This window comes from Rhodamnia argentea, chromosome 9, assembly GCF_020921035.1.
Source record: "Rhodamnia argentea isolate NSW1041297 chromosome 9, ASM2092103v1, whole genome shotgun sequence".
NCBI lineage: Eukaryota > Viridiplantae > Streptophyta > Magnoliopsida > Myrtales > Myrtaceae > Rhodamnia > Rhodamnia argentea.
The window spans coordinates 13327228-13347025 of NC_063158.1; the positions used below are offsets into that span (position 1 = coordinate 13327228).

General features: G+C 36.2%; 2 long non-coding RNA genes across 2 annotated transcripts; both read left to right on the forward strand.

The window, feature by feature from the left end:
- Positions 1 to 16435: 16435 nt before the first annotated feature.
- LOC115757298 lies at positions 16436 to 16945 on the forward strand. Its single transcript, XR_007199731.1, has 3 exons — positions 16436 to 16547; positions 16680 to 16799; positions 16896 to 16945. It is a non-coding gene; the product is annotated as an uncharacterized LOC115757298 (long non-coding RNA).
- A 470-nt stretch (positions 16946 to 17415) lies between these two features.
- LOC125316545 lies at positions 17416 to 18697 on the forward strand. The gene is made up of 3 exons (XR_007199679.1): positions 17416 to 17492; positions 18388 to 18473; positions 18613 to 18697. It is a non-coding gene; the product is annotated as an uncharacterized LOC125316545 (long non-coding RNA).
- Positions 18698 to 19798: the final 1101 nt, after the last annotated feature.

The window sequence follows — 19798 nt, forward strand, 5'->3', positions numbered from 1 at the left end:
CGATTTGTATCTTAACCCATTGATTTTGAATATCCTTTGAAAAATGCAGAGGATGGGGTTTGATTCGTTTGACTTTTGATTGCTATCTTGATTATCTTGGTTGATATTCGATTGGTTGGATCTTGTTTGATTTAAATTTCCGATAACTTAAAAATCTAAGTTGTGTTGGTTTCTTAAACCATGTGTTAATCTTTAGGGGATAAGTTTCTTAGTTTATTTTGAAAATTCAATCGATCATGTATCTTATTTGGCGAAATTCGAATGAATGTCTTGTCATCTTGTGTGATTTCATGTATCTCTCTTATTTAAAAAATTGAAAACTTCGTTGTATCTACATGTTTTTTATCTTGTTCTGTTCTATTCTCGTTTTTTTTATCTAGCCATTCACTTCTTATTTTAGTATCATATATTGATTCCTATTTTAATATACTTGCTATCTTTAGTTGTGTTTAAAATAAAATCTGCTCGTTTGATTGCTTTTTTTGATACATCTTTTTGTTACCATTTGTCCTTTCCTATTTTAATTGATATATCTCCTGCATTTTTTTATATCCCATTGGTTGTTCTGTTCTAAAATATTTGCATCTATTCTTACGTATCTTGTTGTGTCATTTTTTTTTTTACCGTCATTCGCTGTCTGTGTTGCGTTTAGGACCATGCATTCTGGTTTAAATTATTCTTGTTTAATTTTAACCTAAGTTGGATGTCCTTGGCTAATATGTTTTGTGTATGTGTGGGTCTGGTAGCTTTTCTGTTTTTGCGCCATTAGGATAGATTATCTTACATCATTTTGTGCACTAATTAGTCATTTAAACTTTGTATCATTGTTTGTTTGTTTTTGCTGGCGTATCTATTGTCATTTGGTGATTTTGTCTGAGCATCATCTTGATTCATTTAAATAAGCAACACACAAAATTTATTCCATCATTTTGACTTTAAGTGAACTATCGTGCCAACCTGGATTTTATGGAATTTAAGGTACCGAAGGGCTTAGTTTATTAGTTAATGTAATCAGTCCCGATCACACTGTTGTGAATAGATGCTTTTTTTTTGGTTTCTATCCCTCTAAATGGTTGTGCACTCCATTCAAATCATCATTAACCAAGTTGCGGTTGGTGGGCTTGGGGAGTGTGTTGTCATTATTGCCGATAATCCATTAACTTGAAAACCTATTTTTTGGTGGAATGCCTCACACTTTTGATTACCAGGATAGTTCTTTCTCTTGATGGGGGCCTTTTCAACTTGCTAAAGACTTTTTGAATCGTGATTGAGGTTGTGATGGAATCCGGTATAGTGTGTTGTTTGTTTTGCCTTTCCTGTTGTTGTTATGTTCGATAATGCTTTTTATTTCTTCGATCTCGATATTAATGCTCCGTGGAGGAATTGGGGAAACATTGGATATTTTATTATGATCCCTTTTTCGCTCTAAGAAGCAGATCCTGGACACCCGAGGTTGTTGGTCAATGATATGTGCTGTTTGGAGGTGTAAAAAAAACTAAGATTGCCATTTGCAATCATTGTGTGTAACCAGATGCCACCTTTGGGTGACACGCCCTTTGACATTTGAGGGTCTTTTTCCTTGGATTATTGGCCTTCTTTTCTACTATTTAAGTTCGAACCAAACGGATGGAGGTTAACTAGTGCAACCACAAGCTAATGCAAGCCGGTGGGAATGAAATATTTCCACCAGGGAAGTAGATAAAGGTTTTTAATTCTGGTTTCAATGATCTTAGTTTTCATGAATGGATTTTGGTAACTTCTCTCGTTCTAGTTTAAATAGGGTTCGAAGTGTGATTGTAAACACATTAAGATTGCCCTGTAAATTTTGTATTTTCCACCTACTTGGGGGATTCTGAAGATTGGAGTGGTTCATATGAATTAGCGAAGATTGTTTGAAATGATAATGATGTAATGCCGCATTTTTTGTTTGAGAATTTTGTGATGACAATCTATTTTTTGATGTGATTTCACGGAATCCGTATAGTGCTAATTTTTTTCTATGTATAATGCCTAAGATCGACTTTTCCTTGTCGGAATGGGTCTCTTGTTCAACTTTCGATATTACTTGTTCCCTTTCTAGAAACGTTCTCTTTGTACTTGGTGGTCCTCGATTGACCTGCGTTTTATATGATCAATTTAGCCATTCTTGTGCCACAATGAATTTACCCTTTTAGATGATTGTCATTGTTGCTTAGATGAATGATGAGATTAGTGACCTTTGCTCCTTGTGGTTACTTGTCCTTCTTAATATCTTCATCCTCTTTTGTGTCTTCCATTAAGCATTTGGTAACCCTGTGCCTAATTGGGGTTGTATCTCTTTTTATGAATTTGGTCATACTTCACACATCTAACTTGCGGTCTTGTGGCTGCATGAATGATTACGGTGTGTTTCCCTCTTTTTGGGAAATGGTGTTTGGTATTCTGTACTTCTTGTCTTTGACTAACTGTGCCATTGGTTGGATGTGTTTGCACTTCACAAATATTTAAAATGTAAGCATATCCTGTGGTTTGCAACAATGATTGCTCAAAAGAATGGGTAGTAAAGAAACCTCACTAGGAATGCGTACTTATAGTTATGTCCACATCAGTATGTATTATTTAGGTTTTAAGCATATAAATGTAATGGTTTATATAGAGAAACAATACATCAATTTTTTCAGTAATTAATGTTGTAAATTTTTCAAAGAGTGAATATCCTGATTTCGTTTCCCGATTGTTTAAACTCTTTTCTCTTACATTCAATGTCAACAGTGTCAGAATGTTTGAATCTATGGTGATTTCATATTTTATTTTTATTAATGCTATTTTTTTGTATTCGTGGATACTATATACATGAAGCATAAGGAAGAAATGGGCAAAATTTATACTTTCAACTTAATATCCGACATATTAACAATATGGACAAGAAAACAAATTGCCATCCTTTGTTTGATGAAGTAGATTATGAAAAACATTGAGTATTATGTTTCTCAAAAAGTTTTTTTGTAAAATGAACTAAGCGTTTGCTTGAAGAAAGAACTTTATGTTGAGTGCATGTTTTTAGATTGTTCTAAAAGCTTAAACTGTTGGATGGAGACATGATTTAATATTTAATTACTCTAACACATGTATTGTGGTAACCTGGAAAAATCTTTGTATTACCCTTGAACCACAGAAACACATTGAAGGGAATCTCAAAACACTAGAAAACTGGTAAGAGTTTCCCAAAAGATTCATTAACATCGCTCATCGATACTACTTTTCAAAAGGGCACCAGCCTCCTTCAACAGGTTACTTCTAACAAATGAAAACTTGTTTTTCTTTCTTCTTTTGTACCCATGTACATACACTGCTGATGTTTTAGGCATGAACTGTTCTTTTTTTTTTTTTTCCGTTTTTGTGTATTTTCACTACAAGAAAAAAATTGTATAATTTGGCATACAGAAAATTTCTTCCAAAACTTTCTAGTTTTTTTATGTTGTTTACTTAAGCCAACTAATAATTAGCTGGGATCATTGGTTATTCATTAGCTAAACTAAGTGAACTTTTTCCGGGCGGTCTTGAAGGACGTTTATATGAGCTGAAAAGTAGACATAATAAGACCATGGGAGCCTATCGACACTTAGCATATTACGCCATCCGTAAATTGTTCATGTCATCAAATTTTCCCTTTCCAATCTATCTTCCTCTCTTTTCCCTTTGGCATCTTTCACTTGGTTGGATGCCGATGGTTTTTAGGCATGACAAACCCCATATCACGGGAAAAAAATCTTTTCTGGCATGTATTCCTCTGTCTGTGGGGGAATTATCTCACGCAAACTTTGTCCTCGTGATGCTGCATTTGTTAAAAGCTGAATGCTGCACTTCATGTTTATTGAGGTGCCACCATCTATCCTATTTGTGGCCATCCAAGCACATAATTTTGAAATGATAATAGAAAAGGGGAGGACTCCGTCATCAGTTCATGGCCGTATGTCAGAGAGGGAACAAAAATTTTACTCGTTTGTTTAACCTTAGTGCAAGCATGGTTTCTACCATCATGTTTACTATAAATACTTTGACATGATGGAGATCAAATATATGTTTCCGGAGAAGATCATTGCTCATTGATGTAATGAAAATTGGCAAAGCAAACTCAGATTATCGGGAAATAGAAAATTGTATATGCTGAAAAGTTGCTTTGTCTTCGGGAATCATGCCAATGTAGACTTAGCTAAAACTTTTTTATTACTTACTTTGTTGTCTGTGGAACTTCTTAGGTAAGAGAAGGAATTGTAGATCTAGAGCTTCACGCACATTATGTTCCTAGTGAGTCCAAATTGGTACATCGGGTGCATCGAGAGCTTTGAAAAGATAGGACGGTGATCCCTCTACATAAAGACGATCGATCTCTCCGCAGATTCGACAATATATTTTCAGGTTCGTCTTCCTAACGGTCAAAATGAGTATGTATACCTTATTGGATCATTTTAATCTTACTTTTTCACTTACATTCAAGTGAATATGCAACTAGTTATAATGGCTACCAGGTATAGGATATTCCTTTCCCTTGGTTACAAGGTCCTATTTGGCCAATCTCTAATAGATGGTGAAATAATTTCTCTAAACATAACAAGCCCCCTTTTCCTTGTGCTTGAGATTGATTTATTCCGTGTGGTTTAATGTATTGGTTTTCAATGGGCAAATGTGCTAGCTATGGACGCTTTCTCTGCATTTGAGGAGATAGATTTAAACAATGATGAGGTATGCCCACGAGGTTTTTGGACATTTTCATGTTTGTTTTTCTCGTGTGTAAGGCAGGTGCTTTATCTTCGTCCAGTGGACAAGCCTGAATCCTATTTCCATACCGTTTAAGCCTCGATATACTTTAGCTTCAATTGCAACCAATGAGATTTCTTTTGTATGCATTGTTGACACCTAAATTTTAATTTTACTTTAAATCGGTCATATTTTATAAAAATAAGAATTAACTTTAGTTCTTGCCAAAAATAGTTTTCATGCATAACATATTTTATTTTTGTCACGTATGTACTGCATTAGCATCGATCCACCTTGGTGATGTGAGATTGACTTAGGTTGACTGGTGATTTGGACTTAAATTGACGAGCAAATTCTTGAGTATTTGTGCCGAAAATTTGAACCAATTCTGGAGCTTATAATTTAGAACAAGGCTTTAGTTTTAATATTTGGTTAGTTATAAAAAGCCTAATTTAAGTCTAGAAAATGCACAATAAGCCCATGTAATACATGAATTTCGGTTAACCTAAAGTACAATGGGCTTAGCCGAAATTTTCAGGGAAAAAGAAATTAATTTGGTACAATTTGGTCCCTTGGGACTTAATTCAAGTTGTATTTTGAGCTCGGGTTTATTTTGGAAAAATTGAGAAGCTTTAGGCCCCAAGCTTGCAACAATTTTCTCCATAAATACTAGCTTATGCTTAGGTTTTGGGGGAGGCCAATTCAATTGAAAAATATGGCAGATTGAGAATAGAGAGAAAGGGAAGGTCGGGGAAATCCTTCTCAATGGTGATTCCTTATCGACACCAATCCTTTCACACCTCCCCGTGTGCCACAATGCAAGTTGTTCCAGTGGAGGAGTACTACCAGTAAATCAACTCCTCTAGAGTTGAAGAGAAGGCAAAAGCTACACATTCTAAGCAGAAAGCTCCAAAAAGGAAGAGAACAAAAGGAACGTGGAAAAAGTAAAAATTCTGGTCCGAGCATCCATGTGAAGATTGCTGCTTGTGCCGAAAAGCTACTGTCCCAGATTGGCGCTTTAGTGGGCTTGGTTTCGTCATCAAATATCCAAAAAACCTGCTGCTATTTTGGGTGCCAAATTAGCTACTGTTTGAGGTCCAAATCAGTCTTGGTTTGAATGTTTAAACTAACTTTCAAGTGCAGATTTTGGGGAACTTTTGTTGCCGGTTCAGTGCAAATTCTTTTGGGCGATTCCCTCATTGTTTTGTGCCAATTAAAGCTTGATTTGCTGCTGCAATTGTGTTCCATCAAGCGTCAAAATGGTGTTAGCTGAACTATCCTTGTCGTGCAACATCCCATAGCCGTTCAGTACAATCATCCAAGTTTGGTGTGCCATTTTTCAATTTAAGCTTGAATTAGGTAACATCTTTATCTCAAGATATTCTGAAAGTTGATTGCACAATTTGAATGTTTAGATGAATGAGATTTTCGGATATGACGAGATTATTACCTAATTTAAAAAATCTGAATCGGAAGTTATCTTGCGAATATCTCGAGTATCATTGAATTCGGCTTTGGGATATTGGCATATCTTTGTATATCATGTGATTAGATTTGAATATAATTTGGGTTTTGACCATATCTTGGGGATGTCATACATATTTTAAACATATTTTGAAATTCATATGTATATCTCTAGATATTCTATTTGAATTTAAGATAATCTGAATCCCAATTTTGTCTTTAAGATATTGTGCACATCTTTTGGAATATTCGAGATTATTTTATGGTCTAAATTGAAATCCTCTAAAATTTTCATCATATCTTTTAAAATTTGTATAGTTATCTCAAAATTCTTTTCAAGTCTCAAGAGATAATTTCTAATTTTAAAATATATGAATATCCTTTGTGGATAGGGCCATATGCCCTTCAAAATTTTGGTAATCCCCTATGGATTTTCGAAATTCATGCGGCCTTGATTGACTTTTACTTCTATGTTTAGCATGTTTATTTTTGCATCTTGTTTGCTATTATATGTTCTGTTTATTTTTATAAAGTTTGAACATTAGAAAATAATATTGCCCATAACACATGCTCCCTCGCGCCTTTTCCCTCGGAAAACGTACATTAATGGCAACATATGACTTTGATCTTGAAGTATGATTGTGCCCGTACATATGAATTAGATATCAAATCCTCAATTTCGAGGAGCGGATTGCTAATTCCTAAATAAAATTTTAGGGTTTGCGCTATGTATCTAGGGACAACGGTAATTCTATAATATATTCACTTACTAACCCTAATCTCGGGGGATGTTGTGAATAAAATTAGAATTTCGGATTTAAAGGTGTTTTATGGGCAATATTGTTCAAATTTCATTGTTTTCATGGTTTAAATAAATTCCTAAAAAATCCAAAAAATATGTTGCATTTTTCTTAGGTTAAATCATGTTCTCTCATACCTTTGCATGTAAAATAGTGTCTAATAAAAATTAGGACTTTGAGGAGTCAATTTCTTAAATTAAATTGGATGTTATTTCACTTTAGGGTAGTCTTTCAATTTAACTTTTCATAAATCCGAAAATGCATAAAAAATACCAAAAATATCATTCACGTTGCATAGCATATAGTTTCGTCCGTATTATCATATTTTCCATGTCATGCATATTTGCTACGTCATTATGCCATAGCATGCATCTTTGCCATGTCATTATTCCCCATATGTCATATAGTTAGATTGCATTAGGATTGTATTTAACAAAAGAAAATCCCAAAAAAAAAAAATTAATTCAAATCATCAAACTAAGGATCTTTTAATGGAAATTGGGTATCGAAAGGGCATTAATTGAAAAGTTAATGTAACCAAGTACTCGAATCCATTTAATCTCTGGTTTGTATGAAATAAAGTATTTTCTCCCGAATACTTTATTTAGGTTTCTAATCTACCTACCATAAAAGATTAGTGGCGACTCCGAATGAATAAATTTTACACATAATTAAACATAAGTTGTGATTCGGTAGGACTTGGGAGAGTCCGAATTAGGTTAGTTAATTTAATTAACCCGATAATCCGTTAATCTGGAAAATCAATTTTTAGGTCGCGACATGCATGAATTAGCATGACCGTGTCGCTCCCAAAGTTTTGAACAAGGAGGAAGTGAGCAACATCTCAAATATAGTTTCTCTGTTATTAGTGTCTGGCTTCCGCTCTCGTGTTATCCGAAAAAAAAAAAAAAAAACCCCATGGGGGGATTTCCCAATGTGAGATGCAGAGCCCCAAGAATTTGACTGGTTCGGAAGGTTTTCTTGAGCTTTTTCTAGTTCTTGAGTAGAAAAATTACAAACATGATAATTCAGCCAGGTTTTAAGTCCTATCGGAAGTTTCATGTCTTAAACGGAGGTGCATTGGACCATTGATAGCACATAGTAATTCCATCACGTGACATACAGAAAGATTTTCTGGGCTAGTGTTAGAATTATAATTTGTGCATTATCTACTCTTCTTAGACAACTTTGTTTCTTGTCATTCAACAAGTTGTACAAAAATATTGCGCATGGATTGTCTTGTTTTTCATTGTCAAATACTGCTCAGTTATAATGCCCCTCCCAAAGTATTGCTTTTATTTTTGGAATTCATTGTTGTTTTTATCATGATCAATTGACAGGCCGTTAGAGAGGTAGGCTAAGGTTTCGAAAGACGATTCTTGGTCTTGGAGGTGGAAAAGCTGCATCAGAAGTTTGGAAGTTGTAATTTTGCATCTTCTACACTTGCTATTTGTTCGCATTTCATTGTTTACTATTAGTATATGATTCCTATTTAGCTTTCACCTCTATGTGACATCTCCCTATGTTTTAATTTCTGCTTGATGTCTTTATCGTCTGATTTTGCTATACGTAGGTTTTCATTGAATTTCGAGGGCGCATTACTCAAATGTTTAGCCTTTACGCAAAATATGACATAATACTGTCCTAATGGCTACTTATGCTCATATGGGTAGAAAGGAAGGTTGATGTCCTGGATATTTTTTCAAATATACAGTCCACACGTGGTTCATGCCAACCACAACGATTCCATTGTGGAAAAGAAATTTCAAAGAAACAATATCTTTCAGGCTTTTCCCCCTTTTATTTCACATTGGTCGTTATAGTGGATAATACATGTGGATAAGCGCAAACTAGACAGTTTCTGGCTCAAAAGATTTCAAAATTTTCAGATGTCATTTGGATTTCTTACAAGTCTATGAAGTACAAATTGAAATGACTATCTTTATAATGATATACAATGATCGTAAGTCAGCAGAGTGCCATTCGCTATGTGGAGCACCCTACAAATCAATTTCAAACTGGGCCACGGATAATAAATTCCATAAGCGCTTGAGCGGGGTTGTCGTCTTGTTGACCCAACACGTGATGTAAACCATATATACTCCTAATCTTGTTGTACCTAGTTTTCATTGAATTTCGAGGACGCATTACTCAAACATTTAGGCTTTATGCAAAATTCAGCATAATATTGACCTAATGGCTACTTATGTTTGTATGGCCAAAACAAAGGTTGCTATCATGGACATTTTTTCTAGTATACAGTTCACATGCGATTCATGCCACACGCTTATACATAAGAATAAGCGTAGACTAGACAGTTTTCGGCTCTAAAGATTTCAAAATTTTCAAATGTTATTTGGATTTCTTCCAAGTCTATGAATTGTACAAATTGAAATGACCACCTTTATAATGATATACAATGATTGTCAATCAGCAGAGTGTCGTCGCTATGTGAAGCACCCTCCAAATCAATTTCAAACTGGGCCACGGATAATAAATTCCGTAATTGCTTGAGCAAGGTTATCGTCTCGTCGACCTAACACGTGATGTAAACCATATATACTCATAATCTTGCTATACTTAGGTTTTTAGTGAATTTCAGGGATGCATTACTCACATGTTTAGGCTTTATGCAAAATGCGGCATAATACTATCCTAAAGGCTACTAACGTTCATATGGGCCAAAAGAAAGATTGTTGTCCTGGATATTTTTTCAAGTATACAATGTACACGTTGTTCATGCCAACCACGGCGATTTAATTGTGGAAAAGAAATTTCAGAGAGACAATTTCTTTTAGGCTTTTCCCCCTTTATTTCATATCGGTCGTTATAGTAAGTAACACATGTGGATAAGTGTAGACCGGATAGTTTCTGGCTCTAAAGATTTCAAAATTTTCAGATGTCGTTTAGATTTCTTGCAAGTCTATGAATTCTACAAACTGAAATTACCACTTTTAATGAACGTTAGTCAGCAGAGTACCATTCGCTATGTGAAACACCCTCCAAATCAATTTCAAACAAGGCCACGGATAATAAATTATGTAACTGTTTGAGCATGGTTGTCGTTCTATTGACCTAATACATGATGTAAACCATACATACTCCTAATCTTACTATACCCAGTTGTTCACTGAATTTCGGGGATGCATTACTCAAACGTTTAGGCTTTATGCAAAATGCGGCATTATACTATCCTAATGGCTACTTACGTTGGTACAGGCCAAAAGGAAAGTTGTTTTCTTGGACTTTTTTTCAAGTATACAGTCCACATGTGGTTCATGCCAATCATAGCGATTCCATTATGGAAAAAAATTTCATAGAGACAATTTCTTTTAGTCTTTTTCTCCTTCATTTCATATTGGTTGTTATAGTGGGTAATACATATGAATAAGTGTAGACTAGATAGTTTTCGGCTCTAAAGATTTCAAAATTTTCAAATATCGTTTGGATTTCTTACAAGTCTATGAATTGTACAAACTGAAATGACCACCTTTAATGAATGTTAGTCAGCAAAGTGTCATTCACTATGTGAAGTACCCTCTAAATCAATTTCAAAGTGGGCCACGGATAATAAATTCCGTAATCGCTTGAGCATGGTTGTCATCTCGTTGACCGAACACATGATGTAAACCATGTATACTCATAATCTTGTTATACTCAAGTTTTTAGTGAATTTCGAGGACGCATTACTCACACGTTTAGGCTTTATGCAAAATGCGGCATAATATTGTCCTAAAGGCTACTAACGTTCATATGGGCCGAAAGGAAGATTGTTGTCTTGGATATTTTTTCTAGTATATAGTCCACACATGGTTCATGCCGACTACAACGATTCCATTGTGGAAAAGAAATTTTAGAGAGGTAATTTCTTTTAGGCTTTTTCTCCTTTATTTCATATTGGTCGTTATAGTGGGTAATACATGTGGATAAGCGTGGACTAGACAGTTTCTGGCTCTAAAGATTTCAAAATTTCTAGATATCGTTTCGATTCCTTGCAAGTTTATGAATTATACAAACTGAAATGACCACCTTTATAATGATATATAATGATCGTAAGTCAGCAAAGTGTCATTCGCTATGTGAAGCACCCGCCAAGTCAATTTCAAACTAGGCCAAGGATAATAAATTCCGTAATTACTTGAGCATGGTTGCCGTCCCGTTGACCCAACACACGATGTAAACCATATATACTCCTAATTTTGTTATATCCAAGTTTTCATTGAATTTTGAGAACGCATTACTCAAATGTTTAGGTTTTACGCAAAATGCGACATAATAATTCCTAATAGCTACTTATGTTCGTATGGGCCAAAAGGAAGCTTGCTGTCCTAGACATTTTTCCATGTATATAGTCCATATATGGTTCATGCCAAACACAGCGATTCCATTGTGGAAAAGAAATTTCAGAGAGAAAATTTCTTTTAGGCTTTTCCCTCCTACATGTCATATTGGTTGTTATAGTGGATAATACATGTGAATAAGCATAGACTAAATAGTTTCTGGCTCTAACGATTTCAAAATTTTCAGATGTCGTTTGGATTTATTGCAAGTCTATGAATTGTACAAACTGAAATGACCATCTTTATAATGATATACAATGATCGTAAGTCATTAGAGTGCCATCGCTATGTGAAGTACCCTCCAAGTCAATTTCAAACTGTGCCACGAATAAAAAATTTCGTAATTGCTTGAGCATGGTTGTCGCCCCGTTGACCCAACACATGATGTAAACCATATATACTCCTAATCTTGTTATACCCCGATTTTCACTGAATTTCGGGGACGCATTACTCAAACACTTAGGCTTTATTGAAAATGCGGCATAATGCTGTCCTAATGGCTACTTACGTTCAAATTGGTCGAAAGGAAGTTGATGTCCTGGATATTTTTTCAAGTATACAGTTCACACGTAGTTCATGCTAACCACAACGATTCCGTTGTGGAAAAGAAATTTCAGAGAGACAATTTCTTTTAGGTTTTTTCCCTTTTATTTCATATTGATCGTTATAGTAGGTAATACATGTGGATATACATAGACTTGATCGTTTCTGGCTCTAAGGATTTCAAAATTTCCAGATGTCATTTGGATTTATTGCAAGTTTATGAATTATACAAATTAAAATGACCACCTTTATAATGATATATAATGATCGTCGATCAACAGAGTGCCATTCAAAATGTGAAGCACCCTCCAAATCAATTTCAAACTAGGCTACGGATAATAAATTTCGTAATTGCTTGAGCATGGTTATCGTCCCATTGACCTAATACGTGTTGTAAACCATATATTCCTAATCTTGCTATACCCAGGTTTTCACTAAATTTCGAGGACGCGTTACTCACACGTTTAGGTTTTACTAAAAATGCGACATAATATTGTCCTCATGGCTACTTACGTTCGTTTGGGCCGAAAGGAAGGTTGCTGTTCTTGACATTTTTTCAAGTATACAGTGCACATGTAGTTCAGGCCAACCACATCAATTCCATTGTGGAAAAGAAATTTTAGAGAGACAAACTTTTTGAGAATTTTTTCTCTTTATTTCATATTGGTGGTTATAGTGGGTAATACATGTTGATAAACGCAAACTAGACAGTTTCTAGCTATAAAAATTTCAAAATTTCCAAATGTCATTTGGATTTCTTGCAAGTCTATGAATTGTACAAACTGAAATGACCACCTTTATAATGATATACAATGATCGTTAGTCAGCAGAGTGTCGTTCGCTATGTGAAGCATCCTCCAAATCAATTTCAAACTGGGCCACGGATAATAAATTCCACAACTGTTTGAGCATGGTTGTCGTTCGTTGACCCAAGTACATGATATAAACCATATATACTCCTAATCTTGCTATACCTAGATTTTCACTAAATTTCGGGGACGCATTACTCAAACGTTTTGGCTTTATTGAAAATGCGGCATAATGCTGTCCTAATGGCTACTTATGTTCGTATGGGCTTAAACGAAGGTTGCTATCTTGGACATTTTTTCAAGTATATAGTCCACACGTAGTTCATGCCAACCACAGCGATTCCATTGTGGAAAAAAAATTGAGAGAGACAATTTCTTTTAGGTTTTTCCCCCCTTTATTTCATATTGATCGTTATAGTAGGTAATACATGTGAATAAGTGTAGACTAGACAGTTTCTAGCTCTAAAGATTTCAAAATTTTTATATGTCGTTTTGATTTCTTACAAGTCAAGGAATTGTACAAACTGAAATGACTACCTTTATAATGATATATAATGATCGTCGGTCAGCAGAGTGCCTTTCGCTTTGTGAAGTACCCTCTAAATCAATTTCAAACTAGACCATGGATTATTCCGTAATTGCTTGAGCATGGTTGTTGTCTTGTTGACCCAACACTTGATGTAAACCATATATACTCCTAATCTTACTATACCCAGGTTTTCACTGAATTTTGGGGACGTATTACTCAAACGTTTAGGCTTTACGCAAAATGCGGCATAATACTACCTAATGGCTACTCATGTTCGTATGGGCCAAAAGGAAGGTTGCTGTCCTGGACATTTTTTCAAAAAAACAGTCCACACATGGTTCATGCCAACTACAACGATTCCATTGTGGAAAAAAAAAATTAGAGAAGTAATTTCTTTTAGGCTTTTCCCCCTTTATTTCATCTTAGTAGTTATAGTGGATAATACATGTGGATAAAAGTGGATTAGACAGTTTCTAGCTCTAAAGATTTCAAAATTTCCAGATGTCGTTTGGATTTCTTGCAAGTCTATAAATTGTACAAACTGAAAAAACCACCTTTATAATGATATACAATGATTGTTAGTCAGCAGAGTGCCATTCGCTGTGTAAAATAGCCTCCAAATCAATTTCAAACCGGGCCACGAATAATAAATTCCATAATCGCTTAAGCATGGTTGTCATCTCATTGACCTAACACATGATGTAAACCATATATACTCCTAATCTTGCTATACTCATGTTTTCATTGAATTTCGGGGATGCATTACTCAAACGTTTAGGCTTTATGCAAAATGCGGCATAATACTATCCTAATAGCTACTTATTTGTATTGGCCGAAAGGAAGGTTGTTGTCTTAGACATTTTTTCAAGTATACAGTCCACACATGATTCATGCTAACCACAACGATTCCATTGTGGAAAAGAAATTTCGGAGAGACAATTTCTTTTAGGTTTTTCCCCCTTTGTTTCATATTGGTCGTTATAATGGGTAATACATGTGGATAAGCGTAGATTAAATAGTTTCTGGCTCTAAAGATTTCAAAATTTTCAAATGTCGTTTGGATTTTTTGCAAGCCTATGAATTGTACAAACTAAAATGACCACCTTTGAGTCGAATACCCGCCCGCCGACCAAGTAGCGGGACCCCCTTCATTCAAGCGTTGGGGTCATATGTTGTCGGTTCATACTTCAATTTCCCTAAACTTACGTGGGTGTGCCCGGTATGAGAAGCAAGGGTCTCCAAAATATTCGCCAACTCCAACAAATTCAATCTCTCAAAAGTTACCTTGGACGTTCCATTTAATCCTGTGGCCATCCATGTCCAAAGGCACTTGTTATAATCGGTGAGGAGTCTAGTTGTGTAACAACTAACAAGGCAAGCTCTTAATCTAATCAAAGATTCGAATTTTGACTAAAGCATGAATGGCTATATCCATCGTAGATCGTGAGTGGTCTAAACCTGGATATACAAGGGCTAAAAAAAAAAACTTCGATTGACATAATTCGAAGTGTTGAACCGGACAAGTGCAAAGTTTAATTCGAAATCAAAATAATATTTGAAATATGTTGAGAAAGTAAAAGGTTAACCTTTACCTCTTAGTTTTGGTAAATAAAGTATCAAGTTGTTTTCTAATGGAAGATAATTACACCGACTCATACTCCCATTGACAAGGAGGCATGTCAAGGTTTTAGACTGTCTTTGGTCATCTGGATTTCTAGTCGGGATAGGATTGGATATGAAATCCGAGGATTTTGGCATATCCTATCCACTGTTTAGGCAATTGCTGTAATAAAGCCGAATATGTTCATATCCTATATTGTTTATTGTTTGTTATTTACGATGTAGCAATGTAAATGAATTTGGAAATTTATAAATGAGACTATAAGAATCTTTTATAATTCACTGTCAAATCTAGTAATATAGAGAAAATATAATCATTCACGTTTGCGACTATAGAAAGTTTTGGTCTATTTTTGTTAAACTTCATCATGAACCACAAAACTACGAAGGAGGAAGAGTTATGACTCTCTTTTCGCTTTCATAGACTTTTGACGTAAACCAGAAAGCTAAGAAGGCGAATAAGTTTTCACTCTCTCACCATTTTTGTAGAGTTTTGCCGTGAAGTAAAAATCTACAAAAGAGTCCTGAAACTTCAACATACTCTAGAGATACAAAGAAGAAGTAGATTGAGATGGTAGTGTTTTTTTAATAGAAATTTCATAACTTCTCATTCTTCGAGAATTAGAAAGATCATTTTCAAATTTGAATATGCCCACTTAAAATCTGGGTTGTTTTACTTATTTTTTTTATTTTAAATCTATTTTATCATTATTTTTATTCCCTTATATTATGTCTCAATAAATTTTTAATCAAGTGATAAAATATACTATTGCACTTAAAGTATGTAATATTTATAAATACTAGGTGTGTGTACGTATGTATGTTTGTATGTATGTATATAAATTTATATATTATAAAGTAGAAAGAAATTAATATATAAAATAAAAACAGGATGAATAAAAATGAATATTTTTTTATTTTGAGTTTTTTAATATATAATTGAAATATTTATTATTATTTTAATTTTATAATTCAAAAAGTTTGCTATCCAGAAAATTAGTTTTTATACCATAAAGAAAAGAAATCCTATCTACCTTTATCCCACCTCCTCCACAAGATAATTTTATCCATGCTATATCCCTTTTATATCACACTTTATCCTGTCCTAGGCGGGTACCAAACACCGGATGAGATAAATTTTATCGATTTTTATCCTGTTTACCAAACGTAACCATGTAGTTTAAGTCGATAATTTCTTGGTCAATAGCTAAGATTTCTAATGTTGTCTTTCTATATGCAAAGTAATATATGAGATGATATTTTTAGAAAATTTTATCTTACTTATGTAATGTTATTTCACGGTCGCTGCCTACATGTGCAATAAATCCCCAATTCGGATTAATTTTTCAAATCTAGAAAATATGCACAAGATTTGAATGCCACGGATCGGGATTGGGCTTGGCGGTTCCCAGAGTAACCGGGACTCTGCTTCTTCTTCAATCAATTTTGGCGGGTCGTCTTCAAATCGATCTGAGAGAGATCTTGTGACATCTTCAAGCCGAAGGAGATGAGGTCGTATCACCCGTACCGACGTTCCCTCCTTGCGATTCATGCCTCGAGAATGGGATTTGTGAAGCTCAAATGGCCGAAGACGTTGGTTCAACTTGATATCGAGCTTCCGATCAGCATCCGATGCGACACCTGCAGGAATCGCATTTGCGAGGGAAGCAACCTCAAATCCTGGAGGGAGCCAGTCGTCGGCGAGGTCGGTGCACTTCAATTGTGTTTTCCAATCTCCCAAGTTGCGAATCTGATGATGATGTTTTGTGAGGTGGGGTTTCGTATCTGTTGGTGTTTGAGTTTGTTCTTTTCTTGTCGTTCTCTTTATCTTTTGCAGTCGTGCGGGGGGATCAGGATATTTAGGTTTTACTTCGATTGCAGCAAGTGCTCTGCTAAGATCTCGCTCAAAGACTACCCGAATGTTCCCCATTTGGTGGTGGAGTCGGGGGCGACGAGGGTAGAAAGATTCTGCCATTTTGAATTGTTGGGTTTCTCAGAGTTGGTTGGACTTGGGGATGTGACTCGTCTTCTTTTTATTTTTGGGTTTGGGCAGATAAGGGAGGAGGAGGTTCAAGAGATTGGCGATCCCATCCAGATTGATGACATTAACTCCATCAGGGTAAGTCATTCCAACTTTCTGCATTGTTTTAGTATGGATTTGTGCAGTACCTGAACTGATACTATTACTGATAATTGATTTATCACCAAAGGGTCGCAAAAATATAGCATTATTTCCATGGAGAGCTTAGAAAATTTCATATCACTATTCTTGGCCTCTCTGGTCTTCTTGCTTCTACTTCCGTTGTTAAGTTTGGTTGCGTTTATGACTCAATGGTCAGACCCTCTTTCTCCATTGCGTGGTCCTATTCCTATCCCTGCCCGACAAAGAAATCGGAGCTAGAGGATGAAGCGCTCATTAAATCATTAGTATTCCTTCCTATTTGTTTAACTACCCTTTTGTAAATTTGGTTTCCCGTCTATTTTGCATCTATCTACATTTCATTTAACCCTCTTTTTCATCCATTTTATCTTTACTCGTTGCTTCCCTGATACTTTCTCTCAGAAATACAAAGACCAAGATTTTGAGGATGAGGAAGACCTGACTCGACCTTGTGCTAGTTATGACGAAGCGGGAAACAAAGCTCTCAAGGTCAGTAATGCTCTTTTCAAACCTGTTACGCATCAGTTCTGGCTGAACTGGTCATTTTCTTAAATAAGGTTCCCACTGTATATGGTACTCTAATCTGTGCATAATCCATCGACATATCCAAAAGTTTGGGCTCGTTTTAAGGTACTCTATTGCAAATGCTTTGTTTTTGTGACAATCAGTCCCTGATTCAGTATGGATTAAGTTTACAATTGTTCTTGCTTTACTTGGTGTATCCTCGGTTAGGTCCTTCTCAAAGTTCTCAAAGTAATTTTCCGTAACTCCTTACTCTTTGAAGTTGCTGATTCTTCAAGAAACATGCAAATGTCTGACCATACGCATGACACGGAATAAGCACATAAGTTGACATGGATTAAGCAAAGTAAAGCATGCTATCCGGATCAAATCCTCAGTCTATATGCATCTAATGCAAAAGTCCAGATCAAATCCTCATTGCATATGCATCTAATGGAAAAGATGAGCCCATTAATTGCCAGTACATGCATGTATTGCCAACTCTTGACGCAAGGATCTGCTAAGCTTCTCACAAAGAGCACGGTTTACTGGTTTGCTGATTTTATATTGCCTGTTGATAAAACTGATAGTTCCTAGATTCGATGAGAAGGAAAGGTGGACCTCATTTGTGGTTTAGATCATCTTCCATGCGCTTTCTTGAAGCTTCTCAAAAAAATTCCTAATGTTGTTTAAATCTGCCCTCTACCTAAGAATACATGTTACCAAGTTGGTTTCTTTCTCTTTACGTGATCTGTTAGGATATTTTTTGCAGGTCTTTTTAATCCGATGTGAGCGTAAGTTGTTGATTTAATATGGAGTTGTCTTTTTGCTGTCGAGGCCTAGAGAAAAGCTTACTTATATGCGGGTTTGATTCGAAATGCAGAAGAGAGAATTTTCTGAGGAATCTCTCAACAAGCCAACAGATTCCTTGACAAAAGCCACCACCTACTACCAACTTGAATGACAGAGGTATGTCATGTTTTCCAAACATGTTTTCTACATTGACAGAGGTATTTATGGTATTATCGTCTGTCTGGATGACGGATGTGTAGAAACTCATGTCTTTGTTCCTTGTTCATTGACTCGTATTTTTGTTAATATTCAGCAGGAAGTTCTGTTGGATCACTGGACAGAAGTGGAACGAAGGGAAGCTGCTCTCCAACCTCCAGAATTGAAGAGGATATTTAAATAAAAAGCAGTGATGACCTGGATTAAGTTGCAAATGATGCCATCTGTTTTCTTATTATATTAGCAGTGTCGACACCTAAATTTTGGGGACTCGTTTAGATATTTTTTTGGATAGAAAATTAGGGATCGACCCCAGCCTCTAAACAAAAATTGCTTAATTGAGTTGGGTTTAACTCATAAAGTTTAAAGGCCTTATATTTAATTACAATAGGTCCCAAATGTCCAGAGGAGCCGTAATTCGGTCAAGCCCGCACGTTGGGGTTGACCTCAATTCATCCAGATATGGACCTAATTGAATAGCATCTTTTCCCCAGGGATCGTATTGCACGTATATGAAAATGGAGACTATAGCAAAAGCTCTATAAATGGAGCCTTACGTCACATTTCGGGATCAGCAGGGCACAAGAGAACAAAAGGAAGAGAGGACTTGAAGAGGGGGCTGGTTTTCTTTGGATTTCGTCCAGACCTTGATTAAGAAAACCAGCCAAGTATTTCGGTGCTTGAAGAAAGAAAAAGAAACAAACCAACGAAGGACATGGCACATCAAGGCTACCCCTCTCAGTTTCCATTCCTCTATCGAGCGGCCTAGCAAAAGCTTCAACGCCACATTTTGGTTACGTTCAAGCAACGTCCAGTTCAGCCCGTGACACCGCCTCTCCGGTCACTGGCTGCTGCTGCTGCTGTCCTTGTACCGTTGCCGAACCTCCGATGACCCAGCCTGCTGCTCCTTGACGGCAAGCAGTCCCAAGCTGAGGTGGAACCTTGTTGTTTGCTTGCCCCCCGGGGGGGACCGTGTTGCAGACGATCCGGACAAGCAGCATCCCGTGAGCAGCCCCACTGCAACGCGGTCGTGCCTCGATCCGCAACCTGCACCGAGGCAACATGTAGCTCTGCTACTGCTGTCCCTTCACCACCAAGACGTAGTCAAAAGATCTGCCTGCCGTTCCTTGCTACGATCTTGACCGCCGCCTCACTAGACAGGCGCCATCTTTGCTTCGGTTTTCCAGAACAATCCATCTGAGCACGACCGCCGCGAGCCACCTCAGGCAGCCCACTGATCACCCGTGAGCCACCGTGAGCCTCACCATCATGAAACAAGTTGCGCT